Genomic DNA, 18,437 nt, shown 5'->3' with positions numbered 1-18,437 from the left:
CCCTCCAACTGGGTGACCTAGGAACCCTACTACTCTTCTTTCTGTCCCCTGTAAGCTCCTTTTCTTGCTTACTTCTTCCCTTCTGCTTACTAGTACTCATCAGCCAACCTATCTTTAAATGCTCCCATCTTCAGCTTTCCATTCTCCCTTCCCCCAGCAGCCTGTCCCTAGGAAAACTTGGCATAGTTGTTGCTGCTGGACCGAGCTCAGCTGCATGTTCCTGCCAGGCTCAGCCCAATTGCTCAGTGAGGAACTCGCATAGATTTTCTGGGGACACCCTACAATATGGCTGAGGCAGAACAAACTGAAGCTGAACTCAGACAAGACAGAGACAATGTCGGTTGGTAAGGCTGATATTCTAGAGGGACTGAATCTACTTGTGCTAGATGGAGTGCAGTTGGCTTTCTCAGAGAAGGTTAAGAGCTTGGGAGTACTCATGCCCTCTGCCTTGTTCTTTGAAAAGCAGGTTGTATGGTGGCCCTGAGCACTTATAATCAGCTGCATCTGGTGCACCAGTTCTCTTGCTACCTACACTCAGATCTGGCCACACTGATCCATCCTTCTGTAATCTCATGGTTATATTACTGCAATCCACTCTGCATGGTGCAGTCCCTGAAAACAACCCAGAAACTACGACTGGTCCCCAATATTTGAAGAACCATTGCCTTCTACATGTCCCGGTGCCTCAACTAAAATCCTCAGGCAGCTATCTGTTAGCTGTCCCACTACTACTGCCTATCTGGCGTCAACCAGAGCCCAGGCCTTTCCCATTATGGCCTCTGCTCTGTGGACACGCTCTTTGAAGAGGGAAGGGCAGCCCCCACCTTGGAGATCTTCAGGATGTACTGCAAGGCTTTCTTGTTTGACAGGGATTTAGAGGGGGTGTGAAGGGCAGGCATCTTTTAAGGAGTGGAGGGAAGGAGAGATTTTATTTTTGTTTTAATTTGGAAGATTTTAATCATTTTGTAAGCCACCTGAACTATTTGGAAAGCCACAGTTTGGATGGATGGATGAATAATATCTACCTTTTTCCTTTAAAAATGCCCACTGAACAATTCTGTTACACATAGTTTGGAGAATGGCAGAAGTGTGGGAGCCTTCTCAGACCTCTCAGACAGGCCATTTTACCACATAGAAGCCACAACAGAAAATGCACATATATAGGCCGTTCTTGATCTTACCCATTTGAAGGGTCATACTCCTAGAAAGCCATACTCAGATGATAAAGCTGTTGTGATGGAGCATAGTAGGATAGGCAGTCCTGTAAATATGAGGGTCCAAGGACAGGTAGGGCTTTGTTTGTGGTAGCTAGCATTCCGAATTGAACCTAGTAATTGATGGGCAATCTGAAGAGACTGAAGAATGGGTATGATATGCATGCTTCAGCTAGATTCTGATAATAACCAAGCCCTGTTATTCTGTATCAACTGGAGTCTGACAAAGTGCAGAGCCAAGCACAGTGCATTATAGTAGTCTAGTCTCAAGGAAGGTTACCATATGGAACTTTCTCCAGGACAACAAAACTGGTCCCAGACTATTTGTCAACAATATTTAGTTGGTATTTGCATTGCATTGCATTGTATCATAGGGCTGCCAATTTGAAAACCTGTATATTGTGGAAGATAAGTTGCAGCAGAGCCAGAAAGACCTGAATTCAAATCCTTGTTAGGTCAAAAATTTCACAGATTACTTGAGACCATTCACAATTTCTTAGCCTAACCTACACCCCCCAGGCCTGATGTAAGGATAAAATTTGTCAACCCTCAAGTACAAAACGCAAGATAAAAATATCCCACCCAGGATCTGAAGATATTTTAGTTACAGTACGTGCATGCCCAGTGGAATTTTTGGCTTTAACAAGGGGGCTTCCATCTTGTGTCACAATCTGGTTTGGAAAGTCCCCTCCACATGGGGAGAGTTTATCAATTTTTCTAGGGCTCACAGAAGTACTGTCATTAGTCCTGTTTCAGTTATTCTACATACTGAAGCATCATGGCTATGATTCCAGTAACTGCGTATTCAAATACATCACCAACCCAACAAGGCCCTTGACTGAGGATGGGGAGAAAAAACAAGCAAAGCAGTCTGTGTCAAAATGATTTTGTATTTCAAGCAATTTGCAGAGTGAATGAAGGCTTACTGTTCAAAGGAGGAAAAGTGAAGGGGGGGTGGAGAACAGAGCATTGCCAAGCCCCTGAATATCCATAAAAGAGTTCTCTGAATTGTAATGGATATATTCTATGTTAACATTTTTTCTACAGTGAGGCTCTATATCAGTGATGGCAAACCTTTTTGAGCCCGAGTGCCCAAACTGCAACACAAAACCAACTTATTTATTTCAAAGTGCCAACACTGCAATTAAACCTGAATACTGAGGTTTTAGTTAAGAAAAAAACAACTCATACAGTTGTCCAAACTAATTAACATCTCTCTCTCTCTCTCTCTCTCTCTCTCTCTCTCTCTCTCTCTCTCACTCAGGAGCCACGAATGAAAGTAAAGCAAGTTAAATCAAAGCAGTTTGCCCTTCTTTACACCAGCAGCCCTGCTTGCAAGCACTCTCTCTCTCTCTCTCTCTCTCTCTCTCTCTCTCTCACTCAAGAGCCACGACTGAAAGTAAAGCAAGTTAAATCAAAGCAGCTTACTCTTCTTTAGAAAGCCAGCCCCAGCAGCCCAGCTGCTGCCTCCGCTTCCTGCTGCTAAAGAGACGGGCAGCAGGGAGGCAGCCTTGAGGAAAAGGAATCACGTGGGCAGGGCCAAAACCCATATGATCTCTGCTCAGAGCTACTGGAATGCCATTCCAGGTGTTCCCCCTCCAAATGAGCCCTGGACCTAGCGATCGGCGACTTGGCTCATGTGCCCACAGAGAGGCCTCTGCGTGCCAGCTGTGGCACACGTGCCATAGGTTCACCATCGCTGCTCTATATCATTAGCAGGTCATATAATATGGCATATGCCCTCTAAAAACAAGAAATACGTTTTTGGAGCATAAATGATAATAAGAAATAATTCCATTAGATGCACTGTATGAAACATGGATAGTTTTGTTTTTTTAAAAAAAGAAATGGTTCTGCTATCCAGAGTTACATTCACTCCTGCCTTTAATATAGTTTTGCAACATTTAGTTTGCAAAAATTGACTAAAAACATACTTGGTATATTGCTTTGAAATGCAACATTTACTTTTACGACATAGATAATGCATTTTTTTGTTAACAAATGTATCAGTACCCTGATAACATCAATAAAGTTCTTCACAGTCATTAAACACTGCATGGGTAACAAACAAAGCTATGGTGTTTATTTTCTGTTATCTATAGATTAATTTACAGATTGTAAAATAATGCTTCCCACAACCCAGTGTATAAACATTACAATTCTTTACTTTCTGAAGTAGTCTTATTTTGTGTGCAGTTAGTACACATCCACACAAAACTATACACAAATACACACAAAGCTCTTAGCATTACATGTGTTGTCTTTACAAGCACATAATACTATAATCAGAAGAACATGACATTGTAGCAGCTGTAAACCATATTCCAGGTACCTTGGTTGTCTGATGAACAATTCACTAACTTCTTGCTTCAGTGTTTAATATCTGGGTGTATTCCATAACTGACTGCAACATGTTGACGCTTCACTTTTTCAGCAATAGTACAGACAGCCAAATAGTAGCCAGCCACAGGCACAGCTGCAGTCTGAAATATAGCACTGTCCCAGCAGTCATGCATTTCCTGTTAAGGGTACTGCCAGTGATTAGAACAATTGCAGCAGTTTCTGGACTCTTTTTGTCCTACAGAACAAGGTGCAATTGATTAGAAGCTGTCCTGGTGGCAATTTATTTACAAAATTTATATCTCATTTTGCTGTCCTCAGTAGGACCACCTAGGCAGCTAAAAAATTAAAAACATACATAATAAAACCCAACAAAAACACATCATTAACACATAAAAACATAACAAAACATAGGGCAGGAAGGAGGGTTCACAGAGGGAATGCTAGTCAAAACAAAAACTGTCTTCAACTTGTGGCTGAAGAGGGCAAAAGAAATGGACAGATGTGTCTCCCCGGGAAGAGAGTTACAGAGTTTGGTACCACGATCAAGAAGGTCTTCTTCTGGGTTAATATCAAAAAGTGGGAGCATCCAAAGCAGAGCCTCCAAAGATGACCATAGCTGTCAGGTAGGTTTGTAAGGGAGTAGGCAATTCCTCAGGCATGCTAGTTCCAAGCCATATATAGCTTCAAAGATCAACACCAGCACTTTGAATTGTGCTTGGAAACAGATTCGGAGCCATTGTAGATGGGCCAGGAATGAAGTGATATGGTAACTACAATCTTCTCCAGACAACATCTCTGTCCCAGCATTCCGCACCAATTGAAATCTCTGAATACTTTTCAAGGGCAGCCTCACACAAAGTGTAAGTAATCTAATGTGCAACCACCCCTCACTTTGCTCATCTGAACAGGACCTTCTACAGGTGACACCATGCAAACAGGCAGAATCAACAGCTGCCTGTTCTCGCGCATTCTTTGTAGTGGCCCCCACCTTATCGAACGGATTGCTTAAAGAGGTCAGGAATGTTCCCATTCTCATGTCTTTCTACAAACTGTGCAAAACTAAATTATTGAGAAGGGCTTTCACACACATAATATGGTTGTACTGGAAAGAAATGGTTCAAAGAAATGGTTCGAAAAAGGGATAGGAACTGTAGATTATACTACTCTATTCTTTATTGTAGTCATTTATTTGTGCCATGTCAAATTGCTTATGTTTTGTTTCAACATTGCTTCAGCTCTGTATCAGATTTCTGCTGCAATCTATATCACAGAATCACAAAATCACAAAGTTGGAATGGGCCATACAGACCTTCTAGTCTAATCCCCTGCCCAATGCAGGACAAGCCTAAAGCATCCCTGACAAATATCCTATTGTACTGTTTATTGAATGACACAGATGTTGATCATACTGAATTATACTGTGTAATCTGCCTTGAGTCTCAGTAAGAAAGGAGGTCTGTAAATATAAATAAAGTGATCTTAGACTATTTGTATTGGTATACAACAGGACACCCAAAGTTTGCAGTGTAAACCAGTGATATGGTTTTTGACAGTTTTCAAAAGCTAAAGAGAAGCACAGCCCATGTCACTTTGAAATAACTATTGTCCTTTTGAAAAAAGGTTAAGTTGGGCTAGGACAAAAAGGGGGGAAAGACATCAATGGGCCATCTAATATACAAGTTTCACTACATTTCAAAAAACGCTTTCATAAAAGATATATTGTCGAAGGGGTTGTTGTGGATTATCTGCGCTGCATTGCCGTGGTCTTGGCATTGTAGTTCCTGACATTTTGCCAGCAGCTGTGACTGGCATCTTCAGAGGTGTAGCACCAAAAGACAGAGATCTCTCAGTGTCAAACGCACTGAGAGATCTCTGCGAGATCTCTGTCTTTCGGTGCTAAACCTCTGAAGATGCCAGTCACAGCTGCTGGCGAAATGTCAGGAACTACAATGCCAAGACCATGGCAATACAGCCTGGAAAATCCACAACAACCACTTTCATAAAAGCTTTTTGAAAAGTGAAAAATAAACTTTGTTGGTTCTTGTTAAACAAACAAAAAGCATTTAGTTTTTAGGTACAGGATTTCTAGGCTACTTTGTTTCATTATTACATTGTTAGAAACTCACTCAACCTTCAGCTTTTTTATAGCATACTTAGTAACAAAGCCTGTTGTGGGAAAAAATACAACGGGCTCTAGAAAGGGGAGGGTGGGCAGGCGGGCATTGCCTCCTCCTCCGTGACTGTTCCCGGCTGGGAGAAGATGGACAGACATTGCCACCAGCTCCACTGCTGATCCTAGCTGGGTGAAGGGGGATGGGCATTGCCTCTGGCTCCATGCCTAATTCTGGCCGGGTGAAGGGGGGGCAGGCATTGCCACCTGCTCTGCTCCTGATCCTGGGTGGGTGAAGGGAGGATGGGCATTGCTGCCTGCTCCATGCCTGAGCCCATCCAGGTGAAGGAGGGCGGGCATTGCCACCTGCTTCGCTCCTGATCTCAGCTGGCTAAAGGCAGGGGAGTGGGCATTGCCACCTGCTCTGCTCTTGCTCCCAGATGGGTGAAAGTGGGGGTGGGCATTGCCAGCTGCTCCACTCCTGATCCCAGCTGGCTGAAGGTGAGGTGCGGGCATTGCCACCTGCTCCGTTCCTGATCCCGGCCTGGGCTTCCTGCTGTTGCACACTGTTGGAGGGACAGGCTGTCTCTTCTGGGCTTCCCTCCATGGCAGCGCCCTCTGGAGGTGCACCAGGGTAGGAAGTGAGTTGTCTGAACACAGTTAGCCTTTTATATAGTAGGATAAGAGGTGTACACAGAGGAAAAAATAAACACACTCAGACAATGGCTAACTTTAGACATCACACCAAACTAATTAATTATGTTTTGGCATGATGCCAGAATTGACAAACCGTAGTTATAACTATCCATCTAGCTTTAGAGGCTGTTGCACTGCGGAAATGGGATTAAATTTATGAAGCTATGTGCTGACAGAACGAGAAATGATAGTGTCTAGAACTTGATGTGTCCATTCAGTTTGGAATCTCAGACAATGACTTTGGAATTTCTAAGCTTTAGAATTTCTGTGACTGATGTCTAACTGTGCTGCCTAATGAGAAGCGGCAGAAAACAAAAGGCATCACTGAGCATTAGTCAAGTCTAAAAGGAATAAATGAATAAAAGAGGGCAATGAATAAAAGAGGGGACTCATTCAATTCCATGCAGTTGCACTGCTGATGAATGGTCAACTTCACCTGATATGAGTCAATGACATCCCTGGTGCATACCAGTGTGGGGAATTGTCAGTCATTTACCAGCACTGCTAGAACTGAATCCTGCCCCCAACAGATTCCTGCTTGCAAGGAGGGAGAAATCAGTAGTCACTGGCCAGTTCTGCATGTTGCTGGTGTAAGCTGTGTTTTGTCATGGTCTGAAACAAATCAATGTGAATTCTCATAATAAAGATGAAAAATCTATTATAGCAGGATAATGCCATGGAAATTATTGCTGTCAGAATCTACCCATAAAAGTGAAAGGGAAAACCAACTCTCTTTTAAAGTTGCTTGCTGGTACCAGAGAAGAGTCCAAAGCAGTAAAGAGTGTTGCTATATGTCACACTCACAATATGTTACCTAGCTTCATGCCACCACAGGGCTGCTGGGCTAACATTTGGGTTATATAAACTCTGCTTTGCAATAAAGGAAGCATCTGTGTGCTTATCTTCAAGCAGCTGTCCAAATTTGCTACTGATTGTTCTAGACCAATGTCAATCACATGTTCATATTAAATTGCAGAGTTTTCTCATGTTTATAATAATACAAATATTTACAGTCAGGATCAATCACCTAAGAAGTATGCATGTCCAGGTATAGCAGTGGTAAGGATTTCACGATCAGAGACCACTTTTACAACTTCTGCTATGAAAGCATTTTATCCCCAGGTTTTGTTGTTGTTTTGGCTTTTTTTTTCAAAAATGCAAAGTATAATATCCCATTTAATTTAATGTTCATTTATATTTTGAATACAGTTGTGAGAGGTGTGATGTAACATTCTGAATTATCTGATGACATTCATAACATTCCTCTGAATAGATACAGATACTTTTAAAGTATATCATAGGTAGTTAACAACAATTTGATCACAGAAGAAGTGAAGTTGGACTTTTGTGAAGTTACTTTCTGTTAAATTGGGAGGCAGGTTTTTTGTACATTCCTCTAAGTAGTTCAATGCGGTGTACATCTTTCTCTTCCATTTCATCCTCACAACAACATTGTTATGTAATTTGGCTGAGAGTGACTAGGCCAAATTCAAACATCAAGCTTCATGGCAGACTGGGCATTTGAACCTGGGTCTCAAAAATCCTAGTATGACATAGTAACCATTACAACACACAAATTCTCTATCAGATTAGATTAAATGTTAGATTAAAAATGAGTCCCTTGGCTCAATTTTTACCTCTAATAACTAGGATTGCTACGGCTATTGGGGGAGAACTGCTAGTGGCAACCTGTGCTTCCTGCCATCACTCCTTCGATAAACTAAGCAAAAAAGAGGGAGGTTCCTCCAAGCTGATTAGACTGGCATGTTGGGTGGAAAAACCACACATGGAGAAAAAAGCAAATTTATGTAGTGAAAGTAATGGTGTTCAAATTACTCTCTATAAATATAATAAAGTAACAAAGTGCTCTATACAAAATCCTTAAACAAACATAAATACAGCAGACATGTAAATGAAAGATGTTCCACTAAATGAAAACAAGAAGGTAAAGTGCATATGCAACAACCATACAAGCCACCAATACTCTATACAGCATCAATTCCTTATAAAACAACCATAAATTATATGGTTATATTTATGATTATAAATCTTGATAATCCAACAGGTGCAGGACAAGAATCAAGAGCAGGGAAAACATCCAAAAGGTAAGTTCCCACAATTAAATGTGAGTTGATTAATGTTCCCTTTTGTGTATCTTTGTAGGTGGTGCCTTTCAAGTTGGGATGTCTAAGAGACGTAGCCCACCCACCCAACATGCAAACTACTCCTTTGGTGGCAGAAGAAAAAAATCACCACCAGCATGACTTAACTTTTGGGAAAAACCCAGATGTGAAATCACACCCCTCTTGGAATTGCCAGAAACTCTGTGGCAAAAACAGCAATTCCTAGATCAGTGTGACATCATTTCCAATGTTGCCTGGAAGTGATGTTACATTGTGAATGACAATGGTATCACCTGTCAGGGCTTGTCGCTGCCACTGCTGGGCGGGGCCCCAGCTGGGCTGGCCCTGATGTCAGAGGGGCACCAGGGATGCTGCAGGACCCTGCTCTGTGGAAGGAGGGGCGGTATACCTCACCCTGACTCCCTCTCAATCCACTTGCTGGCCTGCTCAACCTGGTCTGCTTACCCTCTGCGTCCCCCATCATCTCCTTCTCCCAGAACTCTCCTCCAAGCCTCCACTCCTGCTCCTGCTCCTGCTCCTGCTCCTGCTCCTGCTCCTGCTCCTGCTCCTGCTCCTGCTCCTGCTCCTGCTCCTGCTCCTGCTCCTGCTCCTGCTCCTGCTCCTGCTCCTGCTCCTGCTCACTCACACCCACCACCTCAGAGCTCTTCCCAGCCACCTTATATAGGGTTTCCTTTCCCCACCCCACCCTCCTTCTAGGCTTGTTCCCTTCCTGACTTGGCCCAGCTGTGCCTTCCCTCAGGTGTTTCCCTCCTACCACTAATCCCTTCTTGGCTTCCTTGCCTTACTGGCAGGGTGGGGTTGAATGCGAGCCATCCCCAGCTGAGGTCTCCTTGGCCTTGCTCACGAGGAGCTGCCCCAGTAGGCCTTTGAACTGCTGAGCTTGCCTGGCCTTGCTCATGAGGAACTGCCCCAGCCGGCTGCTGTGCTGCTGAGCCTCCTTGGCCTTGCTCGCAAGGAATTGCCCTGGCCAGCTTCTGGGCTGCCTTCTCATTGCTGCTGGGCGGGGCTACCCATCTCCTCCCCCAGAATGCCTGTAGCAGCTCCACCTGGAGGGGCTTGGCTCCTAGCAACTCCTGAGCCAGGCTACTGTCCTCTCGCCGGGGCGTGGCTCTGGGCTGTAGTGGCTGCTTCTCCTCCTTGGCAGGTAAGGGCTCTGTTTGGGCTGTTGCTGGGTCCCTATTCCCCCTGCCTTGGCCCTTTTCCTCTAGCCTGCTTAGCCCCCTCTCTTCCCCCTGGAGGGTGGGACTAGCTGGCCTCTCCCTGCTCCCCCCAGCCTTCTGAGGCTTTGGCCTTTCACCCCTTCCCCCTGGAGTAGGCAGGTTCTGGCTCTGCTTGCCAGTCAGAACGGTTGAACTGCTGTCTCCTGGCTGCCCCCTGCCGCTGCCTGCCAGCAAGTCCGGGGGCTGGGCTGCTGACCCCGGTCACCACCCATCTCCCATGGGTGACAACCATCTATCTAGCCCTACTAACAGGAGAAGGGAGCCCATGAAGTACTTGGAGATCCCTTCTGTTGACATCTCCCAACTATAGAACAAAGCATGCTGGCCCCAGTTTGGAAATACCAAATCTTGTGTTATCACACAAATTAGGCCAGATTTGGTCATTCTTTCTGAATTTGAAACCCAAATCGCACACCCCTACTTACAACAGCATTTGTAACCACCTCCATTTTATCCTCAAAACAACCAACCTGAAAGGTACAATGTTTAAGTGGACCAAGCTAAGAATGTGTAAGTGGATCAAAGTCACCCACTGAGCTTCCATTGCAGACTGCAGATATGAACATGTGGATTTGAACCTGGGTCTTCCAGATCCTAGTTCAAACACTCTCATTGCACTATGCTGGCTCACTATGCTTCAGTTCATCTAGTAGGACTTTTAACCTTTTTTGAAAGGATAAAATAATACTGTCCCATCATGTCACAAAATTCTTGAAAGTAGTAAAGTAACATTGCAAGGAAGATACTTGCCTATAAGACATAAACCCAGCAAAACGAACCTTTCTGTTAGCCAAACTAAGCATTTTTAAATTCCCCTATTTTCAGGATTCATGTTCAGGTGCACTTTAGAGACTAACTAGATTTCTAGGTTATATGAGGTCTGATTTTTGAAAGCGTATACACTAGAAATCTAGTTAGTTTCTAAGGTGCACCTGGACTTGAATCTTGATCTTCTACTGCTGACCAACATGGCTACTCACTTGAACGTATTTTCAGGAATAGAGATGTGCCTAATATTTCCACTGAAAAGAATAGTGCTGAAAAGTACTAAAATTTGGCTGAACTGTGCCTAGTTTAAATCATGAAAAGTTTGGGTTCTGCTAGCTGAAAAGAACTGCAGCAAGCAATTACTTGAACATCAAGATCAGAATCCCACAGAGAACAAATGAAAGCATATCTGACTAATTAGATAGCTCCTCAGAATGCATAGTGCCAACAGAAAAAGGAAAGACTCCCACTCAATTAAACAAGTGTGTCATGGTACTGATCTGCACTGTTATGGTTATCTAAAATAAATGTTGCCAATTATATCATAATCAAACATTACAAAATTTCTCCAGGTCTAGAATGTAGTCTGCATATTGGAACATCTGAAGAATCTAACAAGAATTTAGTATATGCTTTTCACTGAACTGTTATTCAAAACTGCCTTTTCTTAGTCTTCCTTGGAATACTAGAACACTGTGGCTACATAGTACTGTAATATAAAGACATTATAAACTCATTTTAAAAACGTAAGTATATTTATCTCTAGTATTTCTTTGCAGCTTAAAAAAAAATACACAGAAACACAGTAAAGTAACATATTACAATGACAAAAAACCTAGCTATAACTAAAGCAGCAATACAGCCTGGTGCACAGCCTATATGGATGGGAATCCTTCCTGTATATAAAGGTCACTTGCTTATGGTGCTCTTCTGAAACAAACTGGAGGAGGTGGAGGAGCTATGGTAACAGTTCCCTCAGCCTTTCAGAGATGAAGTGGGTAGCAATGAGAGACAGAACTTTTTCTGTAGTGTTACCTTGTTTCTGAAATGCCCCTAAAGGCTCATCTGGCACTAGAGATAGGCACAAAAAGGAACACGAACCAAAAAGAACCATGAACTGGCCCGGTTCGTGGTTCTCGAACCAGTGGTTTGTGGAAGCTCCTTTCCACAAACTTCTGAACTGGTATGCTGGTTTGTTTGGTTGGTTCATTTAAAAAAGCAATGCCCCTTTCTGTGCCACTGCAAAGCGTCACAGAAAGGGGCATTTAAACCTGCCAATCAGCTGCTTGTCGGGGAGATCCCCAACAAGTAGCTGATCATTTAAACAGTGGGGCTTGGCTGCCCAGCTGGGATCTCCCACCCCACTGTTCAAATGGCCATTTTCCCACCACTCGGAGTAGCAGGGAAATAGCCATTTAAACTGTGAGTGGGGCTTGGCTGGCCGGCTGGGAATATTTAGGTACTAGGTCTAAACATTTCTGTTGACCCAGGCTCTTAATTAAGGGGTTGGAAGCTGGCTGATGCCTGTTTTTATGGTCTATGTTTTTTTGCTAGGCTGGGCTTTTTTTAATGCTGGATTTTAATTAATATCTTTTAATAGTTTGTTTTATTATTATTATTATTATTCTGTAAATTACTTCAGGCAGATTCCTGGAGAGGCAGCATTAAAAATTTCTGAATAAATGAATAAACAACCTTTCCTGAATGAGAATTCCAAGCTAAAGCCTCAAAATGCCAATTCCAGACATGCTCATGTTGCTTTGTCTTTTCGTGTACCTGGAAAATGTTACTGTAACTGGAATAGGGAAGCACAAAGAATTAATATATGCCTACAACTTCAAGTGGTAATAGGATTGCACCTTTAAAAAGTGTTGATGCTCACTCAGTTTTTGGCGCCTTAAATTTTATGCTTGTGTACAGTTACTAACTTTAACTGCTATACACTTAGTTTAAAAGTCCGCTAGCTGCTTGTCTAGGGTTGCCAACTCTGGATTGGAAAATTTCTGGAGATTTGGGGGTGGAGTCTGGAGAGGGTAGGATTTAGGATGGAAGGGGGCCTCAACAGATTATAATGCCATATTGTCCACCCTGCAAAGCAGTCACTTCTCCAAGGAAAATAATCTCAGTAGTCTGGAGATCAGTTGTAATTCTTTGAGCTCTCCAGACACTGCCTGGAGGTTGGCAACCCTAGTCTCTCATCTTTAAGTAGAAAACCAGATTGTAAATCAGCGAAAGCACAATTGAAAGACTGATTTGGAACATTAATATCTACTAATTCAGAGAGAAAGAAAGAGACAAATCTAAACATTGCTTTACTTCCATCTCACCTGCTTTAGGAAGATTACACAAAATAATGCTATATTTCAATTCTTGATTGCAACTTAAAAAAATTATAATAAACATTTTCAAAATAAGCAAATTTTCATATTAATTATCTTTGTGTAAATCAATCAATAAATAAATGGGCCTGGAAGTGCCAGAAATGTTAAGCACAGTGACATTTCTGAAGCCGAATAGAGAGGATTCAAGCATATTGAGGCACATAAATTCCTGTTTAAAAGAAAGTATTTTAATAAACTAATCAGCCTAGGAGGAGTCCCACTAGAAAAACGTTTTTTCTACTTGTAAGTCAGTTAACTTAATGTTCCCTGAAGTTCAGCAAATCTGTAAAAATAGCTGGCAGCCTAGAGAAAAACTGGAACTATGGAAAAGTGATGCTAATATCCTGAGAGGATGTACATTGGAGTGTTGTGCTCCAAATTCAATCTAAAACCTTCCACCTAAAAATAAAATAGAAGATTTACAGACCCCAGGTTGTTAGTTACTGGACACAAAAGGAATGCTTGAAGAATCAATCCTCATTATAGAGATTTCCCTTCACAAAGAGAATGTGGGGGTCCTTGGGTGGCACGTGCAGAAATTCTATCTTTCAACTCTATCACTGAAAAGAACCAATCGTTATCAGCAGATAATACAGTGAAAGACAGTGAATAGATATCTTCCCTGCAAGTATGTTTTAAATAGGATGTTAGGAGATGGAGGACAAAGAACTTTGGACAGAGAACAATGATGTCAGGTTCATATAGGTACAATATCAAATTTGACCTTCTTAGAATGTTTAGGAGGAGATGAAATTAAAAACAAATGAAACCTCATTTGCCTTATTAGAAAAAAAATCATTCTTTCTATTTTGTAGTTGTATATAAAAAAGAGGTAATAAGAACAATAAACTGTCATGTACAACAATATGACAGAACAGAGAAAACCCTGAAAATACACATAAGAAAAATAATAATGCCCATGTATGCTGATAAATCCATTTTCATACCAGCCATTAGCAGCTTCACATTGAATGGTGTTTTTGGAGGAAAGTGAATCACTGAATCATAGCATTCTCTGCAGCTCAAAATGAAGTAGCATGAGACAGAGGTCTCCGGGATCACTGAAAACATTTCTACATTTTTAAAGTAGTACAATGTATTGCAAGGAGACATGATGATGATGATGATGATGATGTCTTACATGAACAAACTGAAGGAATAAAACTGACAACATTAGGGGTCCAAGTAACAGTAATCAGATTTAATAGCTACATTTTTAAAGAGAGAGCAAAATATCCATTCACTTCTATAATATTTAGAAGATGTAGAATTGGCTGCTGGATGGTGAAATTATTTAGCATTTATGATACAACTTTAATGCAGAAATTGTTGCACAGACCTTCTCATTCATCATTATAACACCCCACAAAGTACATCCTTGTCATCCCTATTTAAGGATGACAAACTGAAACAGAAAGGCGGGGTCTTGTGGCCAGGACAGTTACATTGAACCATGGATCTCCAAGTCTCAAACTCACAAGCCTGTTCACTGCTTTCATACTGAACAGAGAGTACCTGGTAGGAGAAACTACACTATGACATTTTTTGAAAGGTACAGAACAAAGCTTCATAGTTAAAAGGGGGGGGGGTATGCTCAGAATTCAGATTGTGTGGTGTAGTGGTTATAGATGTGGACTAGACTATGGGAGAGTCAGGTTCAAATCCACACTCTGCCATGGAAGCTTGCTGGGTGACCTTGGGCCAGTTACACACACTCAGTCCAACCTATCTCACAAAGTTGCTGTGAGAATAAAATGGAGCCAGGGAGAATGCGGCACCTACCCAGTGGGCAGCAAAGCTGCTTAAGCTGGGTGCCGTTCACTGCAGCCCTGGAAGGAGGGAGGCTGCACCAACCTCCCTCCCTTCCTTCCATATTTGGGTTGTCTGGGCGGGGCAGCAAAGGAGCCCTAGGAGGCTGCACTGTCCAGCCCAGACACAGTCGCCTTTGGAGCTCGGAGAGGGAGGACGCTCCTGGCGCTGTGCTGCAGGGCCTGGCAGCAGCGTTGCGCGGGTCGGAGTGGAGGCATTTGCTGCTGGGGTTGCAGGCTTGTTGCAGGAGCGGCTGGCCATTAGCGGCTCTGGCTGCGCCATTTTTGCGGCGGATGCAGCACAGCCGTGCTGTTGGGCTGCGCATCTTGTTTCTGGGTGACTGTGGGGAGTGGGGCGGCTGTTTCGGTTTGTGCGGGTGGTGGGCATGAGGGCCTAGGCTCTTCCCAGCGTCTGGTGTGGGTCTGGCCTCGGCTGTTTGGGGGAACGGGCCTGTCGCTTGGCGCACCACGCTTAGTGGCACCTCAGTGGGGGGTGGGGCTGGTGATTTCTCTTCCCCTTATACATTGGGCTTACAGCACGGTGCGATTAGGGGTAGGCGGGCTTCAATACCCCCTGCTTTCCTCTCCCTCCCATCGGGGTAGTTGGGGTGTGCACTGGGCATTTGCCAGCCATCTGATATTTCAGGGCTGGTTGCTTTTTGTGAGGGGTGGCAGCCATTTTCTTTAGCCTTATTCTATACGTCTAGGCAGCCATCTAACACAGCCTCACATTACATGTATTAGCAGGCACTCTGTGTAGCCTCTTTTTATATATACAGTAGACAGCTGAGCAGCCTCACTCTGCACATATTGGCAGGCATTCGGTGAGGCAATTGTGTGGTAATTGAGAGCAAGGGATGCCTCCTTCTTTGGCAAGGGCTTGCTGCTTGTGAGCATGGCACCTAAAAGAAGGGGTGGCCCCCCAAAGGGGAAGCAGCCTGCAAAGAAGGCTTGTGCTAAGAGATCCTCTATAGCTTTGTCCTCGTCTGAGGATGATGATGCTACTGTTAGTCAGCAGCATATATTAAGTGGATAGCAGGTTGGAGCAGGAAAAGGGTTCATCTGGCACTGCAACACGTGGTGAGGGCAGGCCTAGGCCCATTCGAAGCGCCTCTAGGAACATAGCGAACAGAGAGATTTTACGCCACTTGTCTCTTTTGGAAAGTGCAGCAGGAGCTTCAGCAGGTGAAAGCAGCAGTGCCAAGGCGCCAACAGAGGTGGATATCCAGGAGGCAGCGGCGGACGTAGAGCAGGAGTGGCCAGATGAATCAGCCCCAGTTGCAGTGGCGGTAGAGCCAGTGGATGCAAGGGGTAAGGAAGCGCCAGTACAAGCAGGTCCTTCTTGGCTTTGGAGTCCATGGGGCCAAGCTGCAACAGGTGCCTCAACAGGGTTATCACAGGGGCCTTGCTTGCCCTATACTGGGCCCACTGATGGGGGCAGCCAGTCAGCTTGGTCAGGGCAAGGATGGGGGTCTGTATCTCAGCAGCAGCCTACAGCTCCTGTAGCTTGGGAGATGACAGGACGAGCTGCCTACATGGGTTTCGCAATGGGATGGTCAGGGTACACTGGATCGCCTTGGGGCTTTAGCCCTTATCCACCTATTGCTTATGGGCAGGTCCCCTTCAATGCTATGCCGTTTGGAGATACGGCATTGCCTTTAGGGGATCACTTGACACAAGCTATTAGGGATAAGATCTTAAAAGGGGAATATGTTGACATTTTTTCTCTTCTCTTTTGTGAGCTTGAGAAAAAAGATAAAGAGGAAATGGAGGACAGGGACAAGGAGCGCCTGAAAAGGAGGGTTACCATTTTTTTTAAAATTTATGCTGGGGTCATTGCCAGGGCCCAACCCAATAGGGCCCCCCAGTTGTTTCAGTATCTGGACATTATTTTAAAAGGGTACACGGGCTTCTCAGGACCTGCATGGATGCAATATGATGAGGAGTTCCGGATGAGAGTGGCTATGGACCCCAATTTGCCGTGGGACCGCATTCACCAGCAGTTATGGCTGCAGGTGATGTCCCCGGCTAAGCCCAATTTGGGAGATAGGTCAGACAGTGGGCATGTAGTTCAGCATTCTTTGCAGGCCACCAGTACCCGCAGCAGTGCAGGGCAGCAGGTTCAACCCCGGCTGTTATGCTGGGAGTTCACGTATAAAGGAACCTGCCTCAGGAAGCTGTGCCGTTTTCGGCACGAGTGCCCCTCGTGTGCCGGCCCCCACCCCTACAATGCTTGCTCCAAGTCCAAGCAAGGTTGGGGTGGCAAGAAAGCAGGAGGAGGGGGTTCAGGAGGGCAGTATCCCCCTGGTAAAGGGACCCAGCTCGGTAAGGCTAAGGGTCCTTGAAGGGCTGCTGCGCAGTTACCCCAAGCGGGAGGATGCGCTTTATTTGGTTCAAGAGTTTAGAGATGGTTTTAGGATTCCGGTTCAGGTACCAAGGGGCCCGTTTATGGCCAATAATTTACTTTCAGTTTTAGGGAAAGAGGACATAGTTAGGCAAAAGATTAGGAAGGAATGTGCGGAAGGTCGGGTTTGGGGGCCATTTATGGCCCCTCCAACGCCTAATTTTAGGATCTCCCCATTGGGAGTGGTGCCCAAGAAGGCGGCAGGGGAGTTTCGCCTTATTCATCACCTGTCATTCCCGAGGGGAGAGTCAGTGAATGACTCTATACTGGAGTATTTGTGTTCAGTTTGGTACACGTCCTTTGACCAAGCAGTCAAGGTGGTGCACAGATGTGGGGTGGGGGCGGAGATGGCAACGTGCGACATTAAGTCAGCATTTTGTCTTCTTCCAGTTCACCCTGAGGATCTTGAACTCCTCGGATTTGCTTTTGAAGGGGCGTTTTATATGGACAGAGCCCTGCCAATGGGTTGCTCCATTTCCTGTGCAGCCTTTGAGAGGTTTAGCTCTTTCCTTGAGTGGGAGGTCCAGCGCCAGGCGACCAGTCGCAGTACGGCTCATTATTTGGATGATTTTTTGTTCATTGGGCCGTCAGGGTCCGGTCAGTGCGCTGCTCTTATGCTGACCTTTGTTTCTCTGGCTGAGGAGCTGGGCGTTCCTCTGGCGCAGGAAAAAACGGAAGGGCCTTCAACTGTGCTGACGTTTGTGGGGATAGAGTTGACCACTGTCCAACAGTCCTTGAGGTTGCCAATGGACAAGGTAGATGAGCTTAGGGCTCGTTTGCGTGACTTCAGGGCCAAGCATAAGGTGTCCCTTGTGGAAATTCAGCAGTTGGTGGGTTCCCTCAACTTTGCCTGTAAGGCGATAGCACCTGGGCGGGCCTTTTTGCGTCGCCTGTGTGATGCTATGGCCCACTTCTGTGCCCCCCATCACCGGATGCGGGTGACGAAGGGCATGCAGGAAGATGTGGCTGTTTGGGAGGCTTTTCTCACTGATTTCAACTGCGTTACTCTGTGGCGGAACGAATTGTTGCTTGAAACGGACCTGCAGGTGACGTCAGATGCATCCGGCTCCACTGGCTTCGGAGTTTACTTTCGAAGGCACTGGTGTGCCAAGCAGTGGCCTCTGGATTGGATGGCTTCTGATGTGGTGCGGGACCTAACCTTTTTGGAGTTCTTCCCAATTTTGGTGGCTGTTCACTTGTGGGGTCAGGAATTAGCTAACCGCTCTGTCCACTTTTGGTGTGACAATCAAGCGGTGGTGCAGGTCGTCAATTCTTTGACGTCCAGGACACGCAGGGTAATGAGATTGGTGAGGGCGTTTACGCTGCTGTGCCTCCGGTGGAACATATTG

At 44.7% G+C, this 18,437-nt stretch overlaps 1 protein-coding gene across 1 annotated transcript in view; it reads right to left on the bottom strand.

Moving 5' to 3' along the window:
- The window catches only part of NELL1 (neural EGFL like 1), a 910,256-nt gene that overhangs the window by 244,004 nt on the left and 647,815 nt on the right, over nt 1-18,437 (bottom strand). The window lies entirely within an intron of this gene.

This window comes from Eublepharis macularius, chromosome 2 (genome assembly GCF_028583425.1).
Source record: "Eublepharis macularius isolate TG4126 chromosome 2, MPM_Emac_v1.0, whole genome shotgun sequence".
NCBI lineage: Eukaryota > Metazoa > Chordata > Lepidosauria > Squamata > Eublepharidae > Eublepharis > Eublepharis macularius.
Note: the sequence above shows the minus strand (reverse complement) of the source record. Positions and strands in the feature narration are given on the sequence as shown.